Here is a 23646-nt window from a genome sequence, read left to right as displayed (position 1 = left end):
AAACATCATAAATATCCATTAACTGTACAATGGATGAATAAATTGATGTATACTTTTAAACATCATAAATATCCATTAACTGTACAATGGATGAATAAATTGATGTATACTTGTAAAATTGATGTATACTTGTACAATGGATGAATAAATTAATGTATACTTGTAAAATTATTCAGAATTGAAAATGAGCAAAATGCAGCAATAAGTAACAATATGGAACAAAAGAGAGTACATACAGTATAATTCCATTTCTATAAAGTACAAAAATAGGCAAAACTAAATTCTTTTATTTAAGGATACACACATGGATGGTAAAACTAAAGGAAAGCAAAGACATGATCATAATAAAAGTTAAGATAATGATTAGCTCCAGAGGGATGGAAGAATAAAAAGAGGTCCATTCTCCAGAGTTAGCAAGTATTGGTGTTTTCTAGAAGGAAAGACATATATAGAAAGTTCATGAGTTGAAAACAAAGTGTGGGAGTGCCTGGGTGGCTCAGTGGGTTAAAGCCTCTGCCTTCGGCTCAGGTCATGATCCCAGGGTCCTGGGATCGAGCCCTGCATCGGGCTCTGTGGTCAGTGGGGAGCCTGCTTCCTCCTCTCTCTCTGCCTGCCTCTCTGCCTACTTGTGATCTCTGTCTGTCAAATAAATAAATAAAATCTTAAAAAAAAGAAAGAGAGAAAACAAAATGTGTCTAGAAGAAGAGATATCTAGAAGTAAGGCATTCTCTAGAATTACCAGATTGACCTTTTGAAATGTTTTAGAAGATAAATAAATAATACAAGCCTAAGTCAGTATGGATTTATATTTCTGATTCATTTATAACTTAAAATGTTATGAGAGTAGACTATTGGTAGAATTGTAAAATAGGAAAAAAAATTTTGCCTCCATGACTCAAGTCTTCTCTTTTGATTTTATCTCTTTGCCCAAATCCCATGTCTCATTTCTAATTTTGTTTAACGAAGATGGTAGCTGCTCCTTGGCCTCCAAGAATTTGCATTTTAAGAGATTTTTTTAAAAAGACTAAAAAGTTTTAAAGACTCTAAATAAAATCTCAGATGATGGAATTTAAGCTATTTTCACAAGGTGGTTCACTTGTAACGTTTTGTGGCTGCTTATAGATGATCCACTGAAGAAGAGACCCCATTTTGCTTGAAAATTTGTTTCTTTTGAAACTGACAAAGACTTAAAGTATTTTGCCTGTAGTTTTTGGTATGATTTAGAGGTAAAATCTCTGTTAAGTCAGTGAACTGTAAATAGAGATACACATTTTAGGGCCCATGTATGAGGGGACTATTCTCAGCTTCAATTGAAATATAAGCAACCACTAAAATATGGAACTTAGAAGTCCTTCATAAAAGAAACTGGGAAAAAAATTATACTCTTGACTAGAAAGGAATGAATTTTTTTTTATTTAGAAAGTATAAATTGTTAAGATCACTAGTTTAGCAAAGTTAGAAAATATATATTATGTGGAAATATTAGAATAAGTAATTCATTGAATTTGAAGTGTGGCCCTTAAGTAATTAACCCTAAGATTGGACCATCTCTTGGGATAGAAACAATCATCAGAAAATACCAAATAGCTAACTGATATACTTGGTCATTTGTGGAAGCAGCCAACAGAAGACTTTTAAATAACTTGGACTATATTTTGACTGTTGAATACCCAAAATTCATGCAGTGACAATAACTGCTAAGCCAACTCAAAACTGTGGACAAAAATAATTGCTCCTATATTGGTCTAAATGTAGTGTGACAATATCAAGTGACAAAATATGTAGATACACATTCTCTTGAGAGTTTCATTAGTTTCTTTTCTGAGGGGTTGGGGTTATTTGTAATAGATTTCAAAATGGTTCTTTGAGCTTCTTGATGGATCTTTGTTCTAGGGTAGCCAATGTTGTTATAGTTCATACCTTATTTTCTGTTTCTCTTATCCAATTTTTATGGAAATATCACAAGTACATAAAGACATACATATTCATTTATTCTCTGGAACATTTTATTTTATTTTATTTTATTTTTAAAGATTTTATTTATTTATTTGACAGATGGAGATCACAAGTAGGCAGAGGGGCAGGCAGAGAGAGAGGGGGAAGCAGGCTCCCCGCTGAGCAGAGAGCCTGATGCGGGGCTCGATCCCAGGACCTTGGGATCATGACCTGAGCTGAAGGCAGAGGCTTAACCCACTGAGCCACCCAGGCGCCCTTCTGGGACATTTTAAAAGAAAAAGAAATTGGAGGCTGGCTAAAAACCCACTACAATGGGATAGTTGTAAATAGTATATATATAGAGAGAATTGTATATAGTACAAGATGAAAGATAAAATGGAATAAATGAAGGATAAAATGGAATATTATTCAACTATTAAAATGAATGAGCTAGATTTATAGTACAGATAAAAATTATCCTCATTCTAACTACATTACCTTGTCTTTCCCAGCCCGTGCCTCTGGCCTCATGGCAAGTTCCCTACAGTTAGTTGACAGAGGAAGAGAAATCCTAGGCTGGTTCTTAGGCAGTCTGTGCCATATGTAGGCACCACTTGAAAATGAACAGCTATAGTACTACAGTCCCTTTCTGGGATATGAAGGACAATGATGAAAGGAAATCCTTTCAGTGGGCAAAATGTGAAGCAGTGTACCTGGTGGTTCATTTTTGTTTCGAAGTAAAAACAGCCAGATTAGTGAATATACACTAATTCATGGGTTGCGGTTTGGCTGGCTGGTAAGAGACTTGAACGGAAGATGATTGGAAAATTGGTAACAAAGAGATTTGGGGAAGAGGTATGTGGATAGACCTTCCTGACTGGGTGAAAAACGTGAAGATATTTGTGTCTCATGTGAATGTTCACCAAAGTTTGTCCTTAGTAGAGGAGGACTTTATAACCAAATGGATAGGATGACCTTAATAGAGGAGGGCTTTAATAACCAAATGGATAGGATTCCAGTCTGCCTCTTTCCCAAACCACCCCTGTCATTGCCCAGTGGGCTCATGAACAAGGTGGCCATTGGTGGCAGGGACAGAGGTTATGCATGGGCTCAATGACATGGACTTATTTATTTATTTTTTTTAAGATTTTATTTATTTGACAGAGAGAGAAACAGCGAGTGAGGGAACACAAGCAGGGAGAGTGGGAGATGGAGAAGCAGGCTTCCCGTGGAACAGGGAGCCCGATGCAGGGCTCGATCCCAGGGATCATGGTATTTCACACAGCATTGCTTCTGGTCAAGGAACTTGCTTCACACCAAATGAAGTGTGATATTGGGCCCATGCTCATGGAATTCGCTGGTCTTAGCATGTTCCTCACCATCCTGAGGCAGCTGGCTTCACAAAATGCTGGAATGGCCTTTTGAAGACTCAGTTATAGAGTGCCAGCTAAGTGGCTGTATCTTACAGGGCTAGGACAAGATTCTCTGGGAAGTTCTATATGCTCTGTATATTCTGGTGTTCTCTCATAGCCAGGATTCATGGGTCCAGGAATCAAGGGGTAGAAATGGGAGTGGTACCATTTACTGTTACCCCTAGTAAAATTTTTCTTTCCTGTCCCTATGACCTCATGTACTCCTGGGCTAGAGTTCTTGGTTTCAAATGGAATAATGCCTTTACCAGGAGACACATCAATTATTCTACTGAATTAGAGGTTAAGACTGTCACCTGGCCACTTTGGGTTCCCCATGCCTCTAAACAGGCAAAGAAAGGAGTTACTATGCTGGCTGGGGTGAATGATCCTGATTACCAAGGGGAAATTGGACTATTACTTCACAGTGGAAGGGAGGAAAGGTATGTCGGTTTTTAAAATATTATTATTATTATCAACCACTACACCCAACATGGGGCTTCATCTCACAACCCCAAGATCAAGAGTTGCATGCTCTATTGGCTGAGCCAGCCACGCACCCCTGGCTATCTCTTATTATTACCATGCAGTTAAAGTTGATAGAAAACTACAACAATCCAATTCAGGCAGAACCAGAGATGACCCAGATTCTTTAGGAATGAAGGTTTAACTTACCCCACTTCAGTTAATGTACTTGCTGAGGACAAAGGGAATACAGAATAGAGAGTGGAAGAATAGTTTTAAATACTAGTTATGACCATGTGATCAGTAATAATGAGGTCTATAATTATCATGAGTACTTTTTCTTTATTATGAATATGTTACTGTGTGTGTATAGCAAGTATCTTTGTTTTCTTCCCTTTCTTATCCTCATATCATATGAAACATTTTGACTTTATATCATAATATCTAAGTTACATGATATTAATAAAAGACTCAAGAACTTTGCATCTTCTTCTGGGGAAAAGGTTAATGTTTTTTCAGTTGTACAAAGGTTAGTTGTATCATGTTAGGTGGAAATATAACCATGTCGTTATGGACGGAATGTTTGTTTCCTCCCCAAATTCATATGTTGAAACCTCATCCCTCTAATGTAAAGGTATTAAAAGATGGGGCCTTTGGGATGTAATTAGGATCAGATGAGGTCATGAGGGTGAAGACCTTGTGAATGGCACTAGTGCCCTTATAAAAGTCATGAGAGAGCTTCCTTCTTCTCTCTGCTCTCTGCCATGTGAGGATATAAGAAGTCAGCAGTCTGGGATGCCTGGCTGACTCGGTCAGTAGAGAATATGACTCTTGATATTGGGCTTATGAATTCAAGTCCCACACTGGGTGTAGAACTTATTCAAGAAAAAAAAGTCAGCAACCAGGAGAGGGTTATCACTAGAACTCAACCATGCTGGCAACTTGTTCTCAAATTTCCAAACTTCAGAACTGTACAGTGAGAAATAAATTTTTGTTGTTTATAAGCCATTCAGTTTATGGTACTTTGTTATAGTAACCTGAACTAAGGTACTTGTTATCTTTAAGAAAAAATTAAAAAAAAATTTAAAGTATGCTGCACCCCCAACGTGGGAATACATGACCCCGGCTGAGCCAGCCAGGTGCCCCTAAGGCATTCATTATCTTTATTTAGATATTAAGTATGGTTTAAAGAGTGCCAAGTTGACAAGAGGAGGTCTTGTGATGATTAATTTCATGTATCAACTTGGCTAGTCTGTGGTGTCCAGATGTTTGGTCAAACACCAATCTAGATGTTGCTGTGGTATTTTTTAGATGTGATTAACATTCAAATCAGTAGTTTGAAGAAAGCAGATTACCTTCCATAATATCAGTTGCTGAGCAATGCATACCATAAATTCCACTTTTATTAAAAATTCATATTCAAACGTATTAAATACTCATGGAAAAATGTCTGGAAATAATGCACACCAAACCAACAGTGATTACCTCTGGGAAATGGGACAAGGATTGAGGTGAAGAAAGAATGTATCTTTCCTTTTTAATTTTATAAAATTTCTGTAATTATAAAATTTTCCCAATCAGAATGTATTACTTACATTTGTCCTTGATTCCAGAGGAAGATCATACTTTTCTTTATTTTGATTTTATTTTGGCTAAAGGATCAGTTATCACCTTTAGTCTGACAAGTTTTGGTTCCCAATACTCACCTACACTGTATGGAGGAACTAGCTCTTGCTATGTATGTCAGAGCATAGCTATCCCATGGCCATCTTCCCTCCAACCTGCAGGCTATAAAGTGTATTTTTTAAAAAAGATTTATTTATTTATTTATTTGACAGACAGAGATCACAAGTAGGCAGAGAGGCAGGCAGAGAGTGAGAGGGAAGCAGGCTCCCCGCTGAGCAGAGAGCCCAATGTGGGGCTCGGTCCCAGGACCTTGAGATCATGACCTGAGCCGAAGGCAGAGGCTTTAACCCACTGAGCAACACAGGCACCCCAACCTGTAGGCGATAGAAGTGTGCAGAATAAGACTGAGAATAATACAACTTGCTTGAGATTCCATATTTAATAATAAGTAAATTTAGTAACATATATTATTAAAGCTAGAAGATATTTTGTGTGAGTACAAGTAGATTTTATTAGTAGTGTACTTGCAGTGTTGCAAGTTGGGTTTCCCAGGCCACAGACTCTGAGACAGAGCTGAGCAAGAAGGATGTTTATTAAGCAGAGCTCTTGGGATCAAAACTTGTCAAAACATGGGGAAGGAAGCAGAAGGATAAGTCCAGCTGTGATGTGCACCAACCACAATCTCAGCTGACCCCACGAAGAGTTCTGAAGCTAGACTAGCCTTTCAGGGTTGCCTTTCGTTGGCCCTAGATGGCCAAGTCTTTCTACTCCTGCAGCAGCCAGTCATTGGATGTGGGCCACCCTGGGACGGGTGTAGTATCCTGCAAAGCTACTCTCTGCTTCTCAGACTATCCTGGAAGGGGCTGGCTGACAGCTGACAGCTGATTGAGGCAATTTCTGAAAGGTGTTAACGCAGGGTAGGGCTGCCTGCCAACAGTTCTGCTAGCAGCTGGAGCAACAAGTCCTTCAGTGACGAGGGATCTGGGTGGCACCATCACAATACCTATCTCATTCACCCTTCTTATTCTGGGGATCAACTTCTTAAAACTGTTCATGTGTCTTTTTTTTTTTTTTTAGAATATAATATGAATCAATATGATAATTCATTGAGATAATTCATGTAGGATACTTATGGTGCTTATTAAGTGTCATTATTACCATCATTATTAATACTATTATCAATACTATTATCAATATTATTATTCTCACCTAGTTGGCAGAGAGATATCTTGAAAAATACATTATTATTATTTTCTAATAATAAAAAACATTATTATTATTATTATTATTTTCTAAATTACATTTTTATTAAGCATGGAAAAGGGCTGGTAGAAGTGGAAAAGAATACTATTATGTTGTGCATACATTATATCAAGTTGATCTTGAAATAGGTTCAAATTTTAGGTTGTCTTCTTGAGGTATGAGTGCTAGTCCCTTTTCACATGATACAGGGAATTTTGTTCTTCCTTTTGCTTTAAAAAAAAAAAATTCGCGGTCATTCGATGGCTCCTAAGAAATTCTCTTTTCTGGTTTATTAAGGGAAAAGCCAGGTCCAGATTTTAAATTCATTCCCTTGATAAATGTAATCCCATCATAAATCATAACAATAAGTGAAAAGTTGGCTTCTGCTCTAGAAAAAAATAGTCATATGAGACTATTGTTTTAATGCTGCTGACATTTGGTTTTGTACATTTGACTGCTGTTCTAGTGAAAAGTATCTGTTAATGGAAAAAATAATAGAGGCTAACACTTACTTTTTAAGTATTTCACCTGTATTCACTTAGTATTGTATCAGTTTTATGAGGTAGATACTGTCTCTCTTTTATACAGCATGAAATTGAGGCTCAGAGGGGGTAAGTTAAGTGGCAGAGCAGGAATTAAAACCCAGGATAATTGGACTAGAAGCTTCATACTTCTGACCATTCCACTTTACTGAGATGAAGGACTGATTTGAGTCCATCTCTCTCAATTAATCAGTCATTTATTGAAAACATACTATAAGCCCAGCGCAGCCCAGCTTGGGGAAAATAAAAAATTATAAAAGCCTTCTCTGTGTGTTTACAATCTAGTGGAGGGGTTTCAGGATATTCAAGGGGAGTGTTTCCTAAACTGTAATTATTTATTTACCATTTTTCTTTGTTGTCATGTTTGCCACATGAAGTATTACTTCCCTTGCTCTGAACTCTCTTACCTCCTGAATTTGTACACTGAAATCTCTCAAGTGCATTAAAACAAACAAACAAACAAAAAAAACACACACACACACACACAAAGAGGGGTGCCTGGGTGGCTAAGTCAGTTAAGCGTCTACCTTCAGCTCAGGTCATGATCCTGGGGTCAAACCCCACATAGAGCCCTCTGCTCAGTGGGAGCCAGCTTCTTCCTCTCCCTGCCACTCCCCCTGCTTGTACTCTTTCTCTCTGTCAAATAAATAAGTGGAAACTTAAAAAACAAACAAACAAACAAAGGCTCAAAGATGGTTTTTCCTGTATCTTTTATACCTTCTTGAAAGATGATTCTGTACTTTGGTCAGTACAATAAGACACTGAAGAAAAAGAAGCTGAAGAATGTTATTTTGTTTTACTATTGCACATGCCTCTAGGTTATTTAATATTTCATTATTTTATTATTTTAGTCTTTTTAAAAATCACAGTTGAGAATAATTATTTGGTAATGAACTTATTCCAAGGTTGATGAAATAGCAAAATATTTCAAGATACAAGAGAAATAAGATCACTAAGATCCCATAATTTATATTTATTTATTTATTTTAGATTTTATTTATTTGAGAGACAGAGTACCCCGATAGTGAGAGAGGGGCAAAGGGAGAGGTAGGAGCCTGGCTCCGACCAGCAGGCTCCTGCTGAGCAGAGAGCCCGATGTGGGGCTCAATCCTAGGACACTGGGATCATGGCCTGAGCTAAAGGCAGATGCTTAACCAACTGAGCAACCCAGGGACCCCTATTTATTTAGAGAGTGAGTGAGCAAGTGCGGGAAGGGGGAGAAGGGAGAAAGAGAAACCTTAGCAGGCTCCGTGTTGAGCATGGAGCCCCACACAGGGCTTGACCCCATGACCCTGAGACCCTGAGACCTGAGACCATGACCTGAGCTGAAACCAAGAGTCAGATGCTTAACTGACTATGCCACTTAGGGACCCAGTGGTCCTCCAATTTTAATCTCTCATATCATCCTATAGTTTTTCTTCAAAAACTGTACATATATATATCTTCTTACTATACTTGAAGGACAAAAAGCTATGTTTGTTTTGCTGATTACAGCAAATGATCTGTAATGTCTGATAGAAAGTGGCAAGTGAATTGAATAAATGAACAATTATTTAATCATTGTGGATAGTACCCAACCAATTAGCATGGGCAAAAGTAAACCCTTTTCCACATTGAGCACATATTCTGTTAAGAGCACTTTGTAGACTCTAAGAAAAGATCAAGACATAATCCCTGCCCTCAAGGAACTGCAGTCTAGATGGATGTAGGGCACGGAGCAAGGACAGGGACATTAAAGGGTTATGCAGATGGAAAGGTATAGACAATCTATAGTGGTCTATAGGGAGCCTCATTATTCCCTAGGAACTTAGCTTCATAGGAGAGGGTCAGCATGGAGGGTTCCTTTTTATCAGGGCAGAAAAAACTTTTGCATATATTTAACTGTAGCCTCTCTCAAGAAGTTTTAGAAATTTTATTTCTCATTTTTCTAATCTATCATCTATTCTGGGTAATTCAACTTAACCTTATATGATCAATTTAAATAGACCTTCTTTTTCTGTTTTTGGAACATAGGGATTGGTGGTGAATGTTGATATTCTGCTTTGAGAATCTAGTCACCTGCCAGTTTTCTTTTCTCCAGGCTATATGACTTTATTTTTAAAAGTTTTCACCATAAATTTTATTTTCCTATCTTCCAGTTCTAATTAGTGCTCCCCTCTGACTTATCTCTACAAATTTTGGGTTTACATTGTGAAGCTGAGATTTGACCATGGTCCTTATAATAGAATCATTATTTTCCTATTTATGGCTATTTTCCTTTGTCTTTGTCTCTTTGTTTTTTTCTTTGTTGGCCATACGAAACAATTCTCTCTCTCTTTTTTCCCCTATGCTTTATTTTACAGGTTTATTAGCACCAAGTTTTCCTCTAATTGTGGCATATAGTTAACTTTGTACAAGTCACATCTCCTCTGTGGTAAATGGAACGCTGCCTCCTATATTCATGCACCTGTGTGCAATTCTGCTGGATCTGGGCTGGCCACACTTTAGCCAATAGAATTCAGAGGAAGTGACCATGTGCTTGTTCCAGGCTTAAGCCTTAAGGAGACGTAGCTTTCTGGGGAAAGCCAGCTGCTGTGTAATATGTTTACCCCGAGACTGCCATCTGTGAGCAGTTGTCCAACACATGGCCTCACCATAAGGCCGACCTAGCCACATGGAGAGGCCATGGGGAGGAGAACCAGACTCTGGCCAACAGCCCCCCTGATCTTCTAACCGACAGCTACACCAACTTGCCTGCCTGTGAGTAAGGCCATCGCGGAAGTAGATTCTCTAGTCCGAGTTGCATCACCCCAGCTGACACCATGTGGAGCAGTGACAAGCCTTGCCCAACTTACAGAGCTGTGAGCAAATAAACCATTTTAAGCCACTATATTTGGGGGGCAGTTTGTTAAGTAGCAAGAGACAATTGAAACATTCTCTCTGGGCAAGACCCTTTGTTTGTTTGACTTGTAATCTGTGAATTAGTTGCACAAGATACTCTGTATATACTATAAATTCTCTATTAGAGTGTGGTATACCTTGTTCCATGGCTCCTCAAGTTCTGCCTACAGCCCTGTGCTGCTCCTCTAGATTCTTACTTGATGTTAATTTGTGGCTGGTCTCATTGAATTTCTTAGATCCCAAATCTCTAAATTGCCAGAGTCATTGGAAATACTCATTTTGTCCTCCAGTGTGCTAATACTGCTCTCAGCTTGGTGGCATGTCATGTGATGAGCTTGCCTTCTACTTCATCATTTCCCTCAGCAATCTCACAGCTGCTTTCTCACAGCTGGACTGGCTGATTCACTATCTTTTTTTTGGCCCTCAGAAAATCCTACTGGCATAGTTTCTAGGATTCAGAAACTTGCCTTTCCCACCATTTTGCTGTTTCTGGCTCAAGTACCCTAAATGGGTCACTTTTCTAAGATACCACATGCCCGTTCCTGTGAATTTCTTGTGAATACTATGTTCTATTAGAAAGCTGATGAGAAATACTTCTCTTTTTTCGTGGAGTTTTGGCTCAGAATATTTCTGAAGCAATCATCATCAATTAATTATGCCTCAAGACTTCCATGATAGGGATATGAAACCAGTAATTTTTTTCACATCACTTTGAATTCATGTCTTAGGATATTACAGCACATTTGCTCTCCTTGAGCTGAATTCATTCCAGAAAGAACATGTTTCTTAGTAAATATTGCCCAGTTATTTTTGAAGATATTTAAGCTTGGAGAATATTAAAGTAATTGATTCTCAACATTTTAAAAACTACTTTCAATTTTAGCCACTGCTGGCCATCTGTTTATTCACTTCAGAAAGAGTTCCAAACATAGCCTAGAGTCATCATGAGTAATCTTAACAGACTCACTGGAGCATATGCTATAACCCCAGTCTTCCCAGGATTTCAAAGTGCTTTAGAAAAGAACTGCATGCCATATTAAGGGCCTATTTATCCTGTCTCATACATGATATACTCAGAATAACAGGTAAACATATTATCTGAGATAACAGCAAAATAGAAGATTTGATCTATACAGCAGGTAGCTTGTAAGGTTAGTACAACACAAATAAATTCCCGTGATGCAAGGTTACTAGTTGTAGGACAGAAGGCCACTGTTTCCCCTGCCCACCAACCTCCTCAACCTTGGAAGAACACTAATTGTCACAGGTTCCTGTGTACGGGCCTAAAATCTTTCTGGGGCAATATGATTTACCTGGTGTTATGCTTTCCTACTGTACTGGACATTAAACATTTTTTTAAAAAATCCAGCCTCTCATCTTTGCAGGAACTACTCTACTTCCTGGGATTCTGATGGGCTACAATTCCTAGGGCCTCATTCATTTGGCCATAGCTGGATGACAGAAGAGAGGATTCCTTCTGCAGGAATAGCTAGATTAATAAATAATTAATAAATATTAATAATTAATAAATAGCATGGAGCCACACACAGATATTTTCTCAAACTTCATGGGGGCTGTCTTATATTAGAAGAAAACTAACAAATAGGAGTAGGGTGTGGACACAGAGAAAATAAAATTTGCCAGTATTGGTGTGGCCTAAGGATATAGCTGTATTTGAACTTTTCAGACAAGTTACTTATCTGCTCTTTCGTTTAAACTAAACTCATTTAAACTGTGTTTGTCTCATTTGCCATCAAGAGTCCTAATTAAGAGCAATGTATTCTTTAAGGAGAATGTATGCAACTATAAAAATAACTTTCTTATCCAGTAATCCCACTTCTGGATATGTACCCAAAAGAAATGAAACCATTATCTTGAAGAGATGTCTGTACTCCTATGTTCACTGCAGCATTATTCACAATAGCCAGCGTATGGAAACAACATCAGTGTCCATCAGCAAATGAATGGATCAAGAAAGTTATACACACATATTTTTATACATAAACACACACACACACACACACACACACACACACACACACACGTCTACTTATTCAACCTGAAGAAGAGGGAAATCCATTCATTTGCGACAATGTAAAAGAACCTGAGGATATTATGCTAAGTGAAATAAGCCAGACAGAAAAAGACAAATATTGCCTGGTATTACTTACATGTAAGTGTAAGTAATGGAGTAGAAAGGTGGTTAACAGAGGCTAGAGGTAGGGGAAAAGGGGAGCTATTGATCAAAGGGTACAAACTTTCAGTTATAAAATGAATAAGTTCTGGAGATCAGTACAGTATGGTGATTGTAGCTAATAATAATGTATTATGTACATGAAATTTGTGGAGAGTAGATCTTAAGTGTTTTTACCCACCCACACACATCATAACTATGGGAGGTAATGGATATGTTAATTAGCTTGATTGTGATAATCATTTCATATTCATAATGTATACTTAAAACATCATGTTCTACATTTAAACATATACAATTTTTAAAAAGATTTTATTTATTTATTTGACCAAGAGAGACAGGCAGGCAGAGAGAGAGGGGAAGCAGGCTCTCTGCTGAGCAGAGAGCCAGATTTGGGGCTCAATCCCAGGACCCTGAGATCATGACCTGAGCCGAAGGCAGAGGCTTAACCCACTGTGCCACCCAGGAGCCCCTAAACATATACAATTTTTATAAAAAAAAAATAAATGAAGGAATTAATGAATGAAATACAGAGTTTAAACTGAAAATTACTAATCAAAGTGAACGGACAAAATTCAAGTCCAAAAAGGAGGAAGGGAAGTAGTAAAAGGAAGGAGGAGACAGTCTTAAGCTTGGAAAATCTTGAAGGATTATTCTAGTTTTCATTTTAAGCATAAAAATATGTAATTTCAAAGCTGGCAGAGGTATTAAGTGCATTAAAAACAAGTTTACTGATCTGTGGTTATAAATGTCCTTTTCGCTGCTCCTGACACATCCATCAGAAAGTAGCTCATGCTCAGTGCATTCATCACATCATCAGCACGTCTCAAAGTCAGTGTCATCTATCCCTACATGCATTCCTAAGGAGGTACATTGGCTAAAGTTCCTTAATTCCTTTTATTTCTCTGGGTCCTATATTCCTAATATTTTAGGCTAAAGTGAAGCTACAACTGTATTCCTTGGGCTAACGTCTCCCTGTAGGTACCAATAAATATTTTGAAAAAAGATTAAGATGGAGATTCTTGTCAAACAAGGCTCTACCAGTCTGGATTAAGGAAATCACTTCTAGCTCTGGTACTCTTGCCTTCTGAAAAATTATGAGATTACATGAAAATTCTATTCTAAAATATTAACAACTGTCTCTTACATTTTGAAAAAGAAAGCTCTGGCAACAACTTTTCTCTGTTTCTATGAGTTCTATTTGCATATAATATGGGAATTAAATATATATACAATATTAAATATATATACTATATATATTAAATATATATACAATATTTCATGATACCTTCTTTCCTTCCTTTTTTCTTTCTCTTTCTCTTTTTTTTGAAATAGATTCCATGCCCAGTGTGGAGCCCAATGCAGAGCTTATTCATGACCTTGAGATCAAGACCTCAGCTGAGATCAAGAGTTGGACACCTGACCGACTGAGCCACCCAGGTACCTCCATGATACCTATGTTTCTAACACTTTTTAAAATTCATTCATCTGTCAAAGGACACTTAGGTTTCTATACCTTGGCTATTATGAGTAACTCTGCAATAAACATGGGAATGTGGATGTCTTTTCAGGATAGTGATTTTATCTCCTTTGGCTATATATCCAGAAGTGGGATTGCTGGCTCTCCTATAGCAGTTCTATATTTCATTTTTTGAGGAACCTTTCTCATATTTCATTGATTAGAATTGGATTACATGATTACATATTAATCCCCCTCATAAGAGGGATGGGATTCCCTTTAGAACAAGGTTTCTTAATTTTGGCACTAGTGGCATTTTGTACTGAGTAATTGTCGTGAAGGGCTATGCTGTGCATTGTAGGATGTTCAATGGCATCTCTGTTTTTTTATCCAGTAGCACTCTCCCACCAGTAGTGACAACCAAAATGTCTCTAGACATTGCAAAATGTCCCCTGGGAGGCAAAATCATCCTGAACTGAAAACTGTTGCTTTAAATAATTTAGGATTATCTGAAAGTGACTCAGGTTTGTACAAAGCAAATGGGGATATATACTCGAACCAGTCAAGGTTCTGTCAGGAAGGTAATAGATCCGGTTGGGTAGCTAACAAAACCTTGTTCAAACACATTGCATGTTAAACATAAAGGCATAACGGGATCAGTATGTAATTTAAAATTTTAGTTTTCCTCCATCTTACAGATCTTCAAAACAAATTTCTGGACAGTTCGGTGAAATTAGAAGTGAAAAAATGAGCTTATGTTGAGGGATTTATCTTACGAAGTAAAACTGAATCAGGCCACTTTAAGTAGGAAATTATAGAAACCCAATCCAAACTGCTTATATGAAAAGTGGAATTCGCTGGCTCATGATGATAAATCATAGCCAAATTTTATCCAGTGCTTCCCCCTGTAACAGATGTTCAAGTGTTTCTCAAATGTTAATCGATCTAATTCTCATAATAATTCTATGAAATCCTTACTATTTTTTCCAGAAGGAAATAAGTCATAGGGAAATTAAGTAATAGTAATCAGCCACTAAATGGTCATACTTTGTAAGTGCTACTGGAGTCCTGAGGAGGAATTGATTAATTCTGACCTGGATATGAGAAGATCTCATAGAGAAGAGGCATTTTTACTTTGCTTGGAGGGAAGGGTAGAATTTTTATATTGATGACATATCATTGTGTTGAAGGTGAGGAATAGAGAGGAGAAAATGTTCTCTCTCTCTCTGGGTAGTGTTCAGTTAGGGCTGGACTCTGGTAAAAATTCTCTGGATCCCCAAAGTAGAGCTCTACTTAACTTACAAGCCCGCATCCATTTCCCCCACACGTGCACTCACAGCTCTGTTGTGCCTAGTTCAGGATGAATTCTGGTATTAGCTGCAAAGTACTTGGAGCCAGCACTCTGACTTTCAATTCTTCCTAGGAAGCTTGGCTCACTAGACTAAACTGTTTCTACCTGTCTTCTAATGGGTCTCTTGCCCTACTCTAATTTGACTTCGATTGGAATTAGGGTCATCACATACAGCCCACAGTTTGTGCACTGTGGAATTCCAGGGGCAGCACTCAGAGAAACCTCTTCAATGTCTGCAAGAAACCATGAAACTATGATGTTATAACCCCTAATACAACCGCTGAGGCCTCCAAGCCCACATCAGTAGGAAACAGGCTGGGAAAATTTTGAATCTCCAAGAAGGACCTAGTCTCCACAACTGACTTCAGATGTGGCTACAGAGGACAATGAGCGTGAAAGAATCCCTCAGATAGCAGAACCAGGCTGATCAGATGGGCGAGAGCACTTATTCTTTGCCAGGGCAGGGAATCTTTGTAGTTCCTGCTCATTAGGATTTGACAGTTGCTATTGACCAGTAACTACTATGTATTTCCCATCCTTCCCTTCTCTGACCTGGAGTTTTATTGTGGCTATCACGTCTTTGCTACACCACTGCATATTGGATGTCTCCGTTTATGAGTTACTGTTGCAAAAGGAACCACATCCAAACCTGACTTAGGACTGCCTTACGCTCAGAGACCTTAGACTCCAAAATGGGTGTGGTAACTGACTGGGATGTTGTGTTGGTTCTCTTGAGAAGGAGTTGAATGTGTTCTTATGTATTAGAAGGGTGTATAGCAACACTTGGGCAGCCAGAGAGGTGGTTTGTAGAAAATCCTGCTCACTGGTCTCTGATATCCATTCTCTCAATCTTCCATTTAGGAATAGGATCTCTAAATTTTAGTTGGGCACATGGTTTTCAAGCTAGAAATAACATTTTTCAGCTGTACATAGGTGGGTGAGCCATAGAGCTATGTCCTGGTCAGTGGGATGTGAAAGGAGATGATCTGTGCTCTTAGGGAGATATCTTCACTCCTCTTTTTTGCCCTTTCACACAGGCTGCAATGTGGTAGTTAATCGTTTGACTGTGTGGTTGGGAACTGCATTTAGTAAATTTTCTTTGCAGGAATTGGCAAATTTCCTTAAAGGGTGTGATAGGAAATACTTTGACTTACATGGCATAGAGTTTCTATCATAACTACTCAAATCTGCCATCCTAGTTTAAAAGCAGCTACAAAAAATACAATTGGGCACAGTTGTGTTCCAATAAAGTTTTATTTACAACCAACTATAATGTCTCTATCCCTGATCTAATAGAACAATAAGACAGATGAAATTTAGGCCCCTGGATGACCTCATGGAAGAAAACCACCCTACATTTCTCTTCATCTACTAGCTCAGACTTTCATGTGGAGAATTAAGTCTTTATTCTTATTTAAGTCACTGTTATGTTGGATTTTGTTAAGGTGTTCAAACCAATATCTTTTTTCCTTTTTAAGATTTTATTTACTTATCTGATGAAGAGTTAGGGACCACAAGTAGGCAGAGAGGCAGACAGAGGGAGAGGGAGAAGCATGCTCTCCTCTGAGCAGGGAGCTTGACATGGGGCTTGATTCCAGGACCCTGGGATCATGACCCCAGCTGAAGGCAGCCACTTAACCGACTGAGCCACCCAGGCGCCCTTCAAACCAATATCTTAATGTAACTGTATCTTACTGTAAGAATTCCCTAAATACTTTTATGATACACTGGAAGCTGGATATGATACACTGTATTATGATACACTGGAAGCATTGTTACTTTATTTTAATCACAATTATTTCTACAAAAAGAAGTGATGATTGGGAAAATAACTTTCAAAATCCCATGGCAAGTCTGTGACGATATGGGGAAATGCTCTCATTTCCCTTGATTCTGAAGATGTCAGAAGTGGCAACTAAAGTTTCTTTTTTAAAAAATTTTTAACCTGAAATCATTATGGAAGTGGTCAGGAGATGTTAAATGACCTCTGAGCAAGTTATTTACTAGGAAAGATTTAATGAACAACATTTCATTAAATGCACATTAGGTAGTTGCAGGCTCCTACCTGCAGTTCTGTTTAAACATAAATATCCTAAAGGCAGCATACTTGCAAAGGAAATTCCAGTATGTTGCATAACATACTCAAGTTTTACTCATCTCATTTTACTCAATTGTATGTACTATTATCTAGTTCCCTAAGTACCTTTTTAAAAAATTCATAATCAATATGAAATTGCAAATAGTGCAATAATTCCTTTCATGCTGCTTACAGCCCACTATTTTCTGAAGAGCAAGGTAATTAAAACAAAATAACTTATCATTTTGAAAGAAAATCACTAAATGAAACAGGCAATTGGAAGAAATGGTATATAATTATTTTTGAGATTTTTGAGTTTGCATTAATTGTTCACATTAAAAAGTAGATCTTCAAAGTGCTCTTTCTCTGTTTTGCTTTCTCTCTTTAGTGAAGGAATCTGTACTCTCTTTATGTTCTTTGTAGTAAATACATTCATTCATTTGCTTAATTTCACCTTCTTGTCTTCACTGTTTTACAAGTACAAAGTGATGCATATATTGCCAGCTTGGAGTCTTGCAGTAGTAGGTGTGGTTGTATAGCAAATGTCATGTTTCTTATTTGTGTGTTATTTTCTAAACATATTCAAGGCAGCGCCCCCTGAGACAGCTGTGACAATAATGCCCCACCATGACAACAGAGGAGCAGTGCCAAAGCTCAGCAAAACAAAATTTACTTGGCAGGGGAGAGAGAATAGAGGCTTTTCATAGCCCTTTGGAAATGCTAATAAGGTCTCAACCTTGAATCATGTTTGCTTTTTATCTGGGAAACCCTTTCCAGTTATGATACCATCTGTATAAGGAGAAGGAAGAGATTCCAAGTTGAAAGTGTATAAGCAGCAGATTTAGGAGAAGGGTTAGTCCCAAATCCAGGTGTTTCCTTTTCACCTGGGAGAACAGTGCATTTGGGGACATTTTAAAGCTCACGGTCAACTTCTTTGGGTCCTTAACTTAAGACAATCTGGAGCTTGGCAGACATCACCACCAGGGATGGTGTTGTATTAAAGTGCATGAAATACATTTGCAATGTGTAAACAGTTGACTCAGAGCTCAGATTTTGTTCTCATGAATAGCTCTTTTAAGCTTCCCTGCCCTTTTTGTCCATGTCGCATAGTTGGGAAAAAAATATATTATTATATGTGATAGCTCAATTTAAAGACCCACACTAAGCCAAATAAGCTCAGGCTTCACTTTCATACCCACCCTGCAGTATCTGGCACTAATCTTTTAAATAACTTGTCAGAGGAATATCTTTTGTGGGTGTGTTAAAAATGTTCATGCTGTTATATCCCAACAACGCACGAAGGCTGGAAGCTGAGCTGTTGTGTGGAAACTCTCCCCTCCCTTTCTCTGTCTCACCCTCACTGGAAGAATTAGATGGATGGTGCTTTTCTTCTGTGGTTTATCTGTGTTTTCAATGGCATAAATCCCATGAAGAGATGGGCCATTCAGAATTCTAAAAATCAACCCTTTAATATATCTGCTTGAAAATTTCTATTTCCTCTTTGCTGCTTCTGAAAAACTTAGAAACTCGAGGGGTCATATATAAAAAGCTGTAACTATCCTTTTCATAATTTTTAGAGCTACTAATTTATATCCCAAAGAATTATATAAGCTGATACTGTTTAATATAAAGACAGATAATACAGGATCATGGGAAACCCAAGTTGTATCACTACATAGCAAAGAACACCTGTTTGTTATGATTTACTGTCTTAAAATTTATCTTTTCCTATAGAGGAAACAATATTATTATTAGCGGTTCCTTTGAATGCTTACTATTATTACTCTTTAGTACTGGATGTCAGAGAATATTTTCTTCTTTATTATTCTCACATATACTCTAATAATAAGAAAATCAGATGGAATAAAAACAACATAGGAATATTGTTTGTGTCTATGTAAATGAACATAGCTTAAATAAACTTGATAATTTAGTACTATGAATAATAATATAAATATACACTGAGTAGTCTCTGTAATAAAATGTTGAAAGTTCCATTTACATGGATTTTCAAATTAAAGTGATTTAGGGACCAAAAACATACTTTCATAATAAAATCATTTCTCAGTCTTTCAACAAACCAAAATATATGTGTAGATTGGTATACAAGTAAAAGAATGTTTATTGTAGAAAATGTGGAGAATTTTTACTTGAATTTTTATTAGAGATCATTACAAATACTTTAAAATTTATCTTTCTAGTCTTTTAAAAGAAATGGACACAAGCATATATTTGGGGAATAATTGGCATGGAGTCCTGTCCCTCTGCCATGAAGCCACCATTGCTCCATTCACAGCTCTCCACTTGTAGCTGTTGACCTGATATGATCACTCATGTCATTTGGGCAGGGGTTTAGAGGGTGGAGAAAGAGACAGAGATTAGTCACCAAAGATAGATTAGGAATTAATACCAAGTCAGGCAAGAAAGATATAAGTAAAGGGTGTTAATTGAGGTTGGTCAGAGGGGGGTCTGAGAAGCAGAGTAGATACTTTAATCTATTTTAATGAATGCTAATCAGCTGGTTTAGTGAAAATCTCCTCATGATATGCTAAAACACGATGGCTTGTGCAAACATTTGATAAACCATTCTCAAGTGGATACAGTCTATTTATTAAGACATGACCCTGGGAAGAGATAGCATGGTTGTATTCTTCCTCACTCGTTTACAGTGTGGATGCACGTGCACACACACACACACACACACACACACACAAATGTAGCTGTGTGAATTAAATTAATTATTACTATTTTTTGTTTTTTTGTTTTTTGTTTTAAAGATTTCATTTATTTGTTGACAGAGAGAGAGCACAAGCAGAGGGAGCAGGAGAGGGAGAAGCAGGCTCTCCATTGAGCAGGGAGCCCCCATGTGGGGCTTGATCCTATGACCCTGGGATCATGACCTGAGCCAAAGGCAGATGCTTAACTAACTGAGGCACCCAGGTGCCCCTAAAATAAATTTTTAAATAATTAATTTGATTGCGGCACCTCGGTGGCTCAGTTGGTTAAGCGTCTGCCTTTGGCTCAGGTCATGATCCCAGGGTCCTGGGATTGAGCCCCACTTGGGGTTCCCTGCTCAGCCGGGAGCCTGCATCTCCCTCCCTCTCTGCCCCCTCCCCACTCATGGGCTCGCTCGCTCTCTCTCTCTCTCTCTCTCACACACACACACACACACACACAACTAAATAAAGAAAATCTTAAAAGAAACCATTTATTTTAGAAGTGGTAATAATATTTTGAACACAAATGTAACCCAAAGGTACTAGGCAAGAAATAATTAAAGGCATTCTACATTGAGCCTAGCCATATGGTCTAAAAGCTATTTTCTGGAGCTCCTGGGTGGCTCAGTCAGTTAAACATCTGCCTTCAGCTCAGGTCATGATCTCAGGGCCTTGGGATCAAGCCCCATATCAGGCTCCCTGCTCAGTGAGGGACCTGACTCTTCTCCCACTCCCCCTGCCTGTGTTTCTTCGCTTGCTGGGTCTCTCTCTGTCAAATAAATAAATAAAATCTTAAAAAAAAAATAAAAGCTATTTTCTGCGTACATTGCTACTTTGGGAAGAATGGGGAGCTTTCTTTTAAGGGATGGAGAACCAGCCCACCCAGGAAAGTTGTCTGTTGTTACCTGGGACAGTCTCCCTAGTGGGAAAAATCCTTGGAAACTCTTCTTTTCCATCTAAAAACCAAAGAGTAGGCATAAGTAATTTCTCCTCTCCAATTAAAACAGAGATCAGAAGGATAATTGAAATCTTATGTTTCAGAGTTTATCACAGAGGAGATTGTCAGGGATGAACCCACAGAGGGAGAGGTGATAATATTATGACCCTACAGATGTAATCACTGTTGTCACTGATCCTGTGGTCCTCTGGCTGGGGCTTGGGTCTCTTAGTGTGGTGGTTCCATATGTAAGCATCAGTCTCAACTGATGTTCACATGTTCTAAGTTAGAATTTTTGGAGTGGGGCTTGAGATTCTATCTTTTAAACAGTTTTTCAACTCAGGCAGGTTAGGAGCTGCTGTCTTAGAGCTTTATAACTTTTAAATTGTGATTGCTGACTCTGATTATTAGACCTAGTGAGAGTTTCTTAAAGTAATGGTCCCCAAAGTGGGATGTCAGAAGAAAATATTAGAAATACTTGTATGTTTATGCTTTAAAAATCTCATTTAAAAATGTTGTATTTGTGGGGGTGCCTGGGTGGCTCAGTGGGTTAAAGCCTCTGCCTTTGGCTCGGGTCATGATCTCAGGGTTCTGGGATTGAGCCCCACATCGGGTTCTCTGCTCAGCAGGGAGCCTGTTTACCCTATCCCCCTCTCTCTGCCTGCCTCTCTGCCTACTTGTGACAGCCTACTTGGAATCTCTTTCTGTCAAATAAATAAATAAAATAAAATAAAATAAGAAACGTGTAAAAAAAATGTTGTATTTGTGGGGCACCTGGGTGGCTCAGTTGGTTAGCATCTGACTTTTGCTCTCAGCGCAGGTCTTGATCTCAGGGTGGTGAGGCCCAGTGTGGAACCTACTTAAAAAAAAAAAAAAGAAAAAAGAAAAAACATGAAAATAAGTTCTACTTTTTCTTTTCTTTCTTTTTTTTTTTTTTTTAAGATTTTATTTATTTATTTGACAGAGAGAGAGAGATCACAAAGAGTAGGCAGAGGCAGGCGGGGGGTGGTGGGGGAAGCAGGCTCCCCGCTGAACAGAGAGCCTGATGAGGGGCTTGATCCGAGGACCCTGAGATCATGACCTGAGCTGAAGGCAGAGGCTTAACCCACTGAGCCACCCAGGAGCCCCTACTTTTTCATGTTTGATTAAATACATAATACATGAGTATATATTAATACATATTATATAATTTATAAATTAATACTTGTATGGTGGACTTCTGCTCAAAATGTTTTACTGATAAGGTTGAGTAGTGAAAAGAAAATTTGGAAACCACTGCTGTAGAAGGCTGGGAAAATTAAAACTTAGCCTTACAATGTTTGGTCTTCAGAAGCAGATATAATAGACAATACACTTCTAGAGTCACTGGTATCTTAGAAAATGACCAGTCCAGACAGGATAAGGTTAAAATCCCAGGAAAAGGAGAAAATGGATAGGAATTGGGGTTCTGGCCACTGATAACTTGAGAGGCAATATGACGTAGCCAAAAGCGAATAGGCTTAGGAGTCAGCAGATCTGACCCAAACTTTGAGTTCTGCCACATCGCAGCTCTGTGATCCCATCTCTCAGGTGGTTTCTCCATCTGTGAGACAGGGATAGAAATACTTAACTGACACAAATGCTTTGAGAATTAAGTGAGATTACATGTTTAACAGAGTTAGCACATAGTAGGTACACTATGAAATGATAGTTATTGTTATTAACAGCTCTAGTTGGGAATATACCATTTATTGAGGCACTTTAAGGTAGCATTTGATAGTTTGGGCTCTGAAGTCAATTTGCCTGAGCTGGAACCCTGGCATTCCCACCCATTAACTGTTTTATATTGGGCCAGCTGATGACAGTAATAATAATAATAATAATAATAATAATAATAACAATAATAATAATAATAATACCTATCTCCTGGAGTTATTGTGAGGAGTTCTTGTTATTGTGCTGTTTTAAAGAGAGTTTATTAATATATACTCATGTATTATGTATTTAATCAAACATGAAAAAGTAGGGGCTCCTGGGTGGCTCAGTGGGTTAAGCCTCTGCCTTCAGCTCAGGTCATGATCTCAGGGTCCTCGGATCAAGCCCCTCATCAGGCTCTCTGTTCAGCGGGGAGCCTGCTTCCCCCACCACCCCCCGCCTGCCTCTGCCTACTCTTTGTGATCTCTCTCTCTCTGTCAAATAAATAAATAAAATCTTAAAAAAAAAAAGAAAGAAAAGAAAAAGTAGAACTTATTTTCATGTTTTTTCTTTTTTTTAAATTTAATTTAATTTAATTTAATTTTTTTTCCATTTTTTGTTTCACTTTATTCCATTTTATTTTTGTATATATATAAGTCTTTCTTTACAACTTTGGGATCTAGTTTTTTCTAAAAAATGGATCAAAATATACCCAGGATCTAGTTTATTGTTCTGTTCTGCTCACTTGTTTGATTTTATTCTCTTTTTACCTTTTTCTTTTTTTCTTTTTTTTAGATTTTATTTATTTATTTGACAGAGAGAGACACCGCAAGAGAGGGAACACAAGCAGGGAGAGTGAGGCTTCCCACTGAGCAGGGAGCCTGATGTGGGGCTTGATCCCAGAACCCTGAGATCATGACCTGAGTTGAAGGCAGACGCTTAATTACTGAGCCACCCAGGTGCCCCCCCACCTTTTATCCTTTTTGGTTTCTGATCTCTTCTGATTTGTCTAGTGTATATTTTCCTGGAGTTATTGTTCCTGTTTTGTATTTTGTTCTCTCTTTCATCTGTTCTTCTCTGGGCATAATGACAAGATGAAAGAACTCACCCCCAAAAAGAAAACAAGTAGCAGTACTCA

General features: G+C 38.1%; 1 pseudogene; it reads right to left on the bottom strand.

Annotated features, from left to right (window-relative positions):
* Positions 1-9972, bottom strand: part of LOC111142324 — a 16683-nt pseudogene extending 6711 nt beyond the window's left edge.
* Between the last annotated feature and the right edge of the window lie 13674 nt (positions 9973-23646).

The sequence above is a fragment of the Enhydra lutris genome, unplaced genomic scaffold, assembly GCF_002288905.1.
Source record: "Enhydra lutris kenyoni isolate GAN:26980312 unplaced genomic scaffold, ASM228890v2 scaffoldscaffold7, whole genome shotgun sequence".
Lineage (NCBI taxonomy): Eukaryota > Metazoa > Chordata > Mammalia > Carnivora > Mustelidae > Enhydra > Enhydra lutris.
The sequence above is the reverse complement of the archived record's forward strand: the minus strand, read 5'-3'. Positions and strand labels throughout refer to the sequence as shown.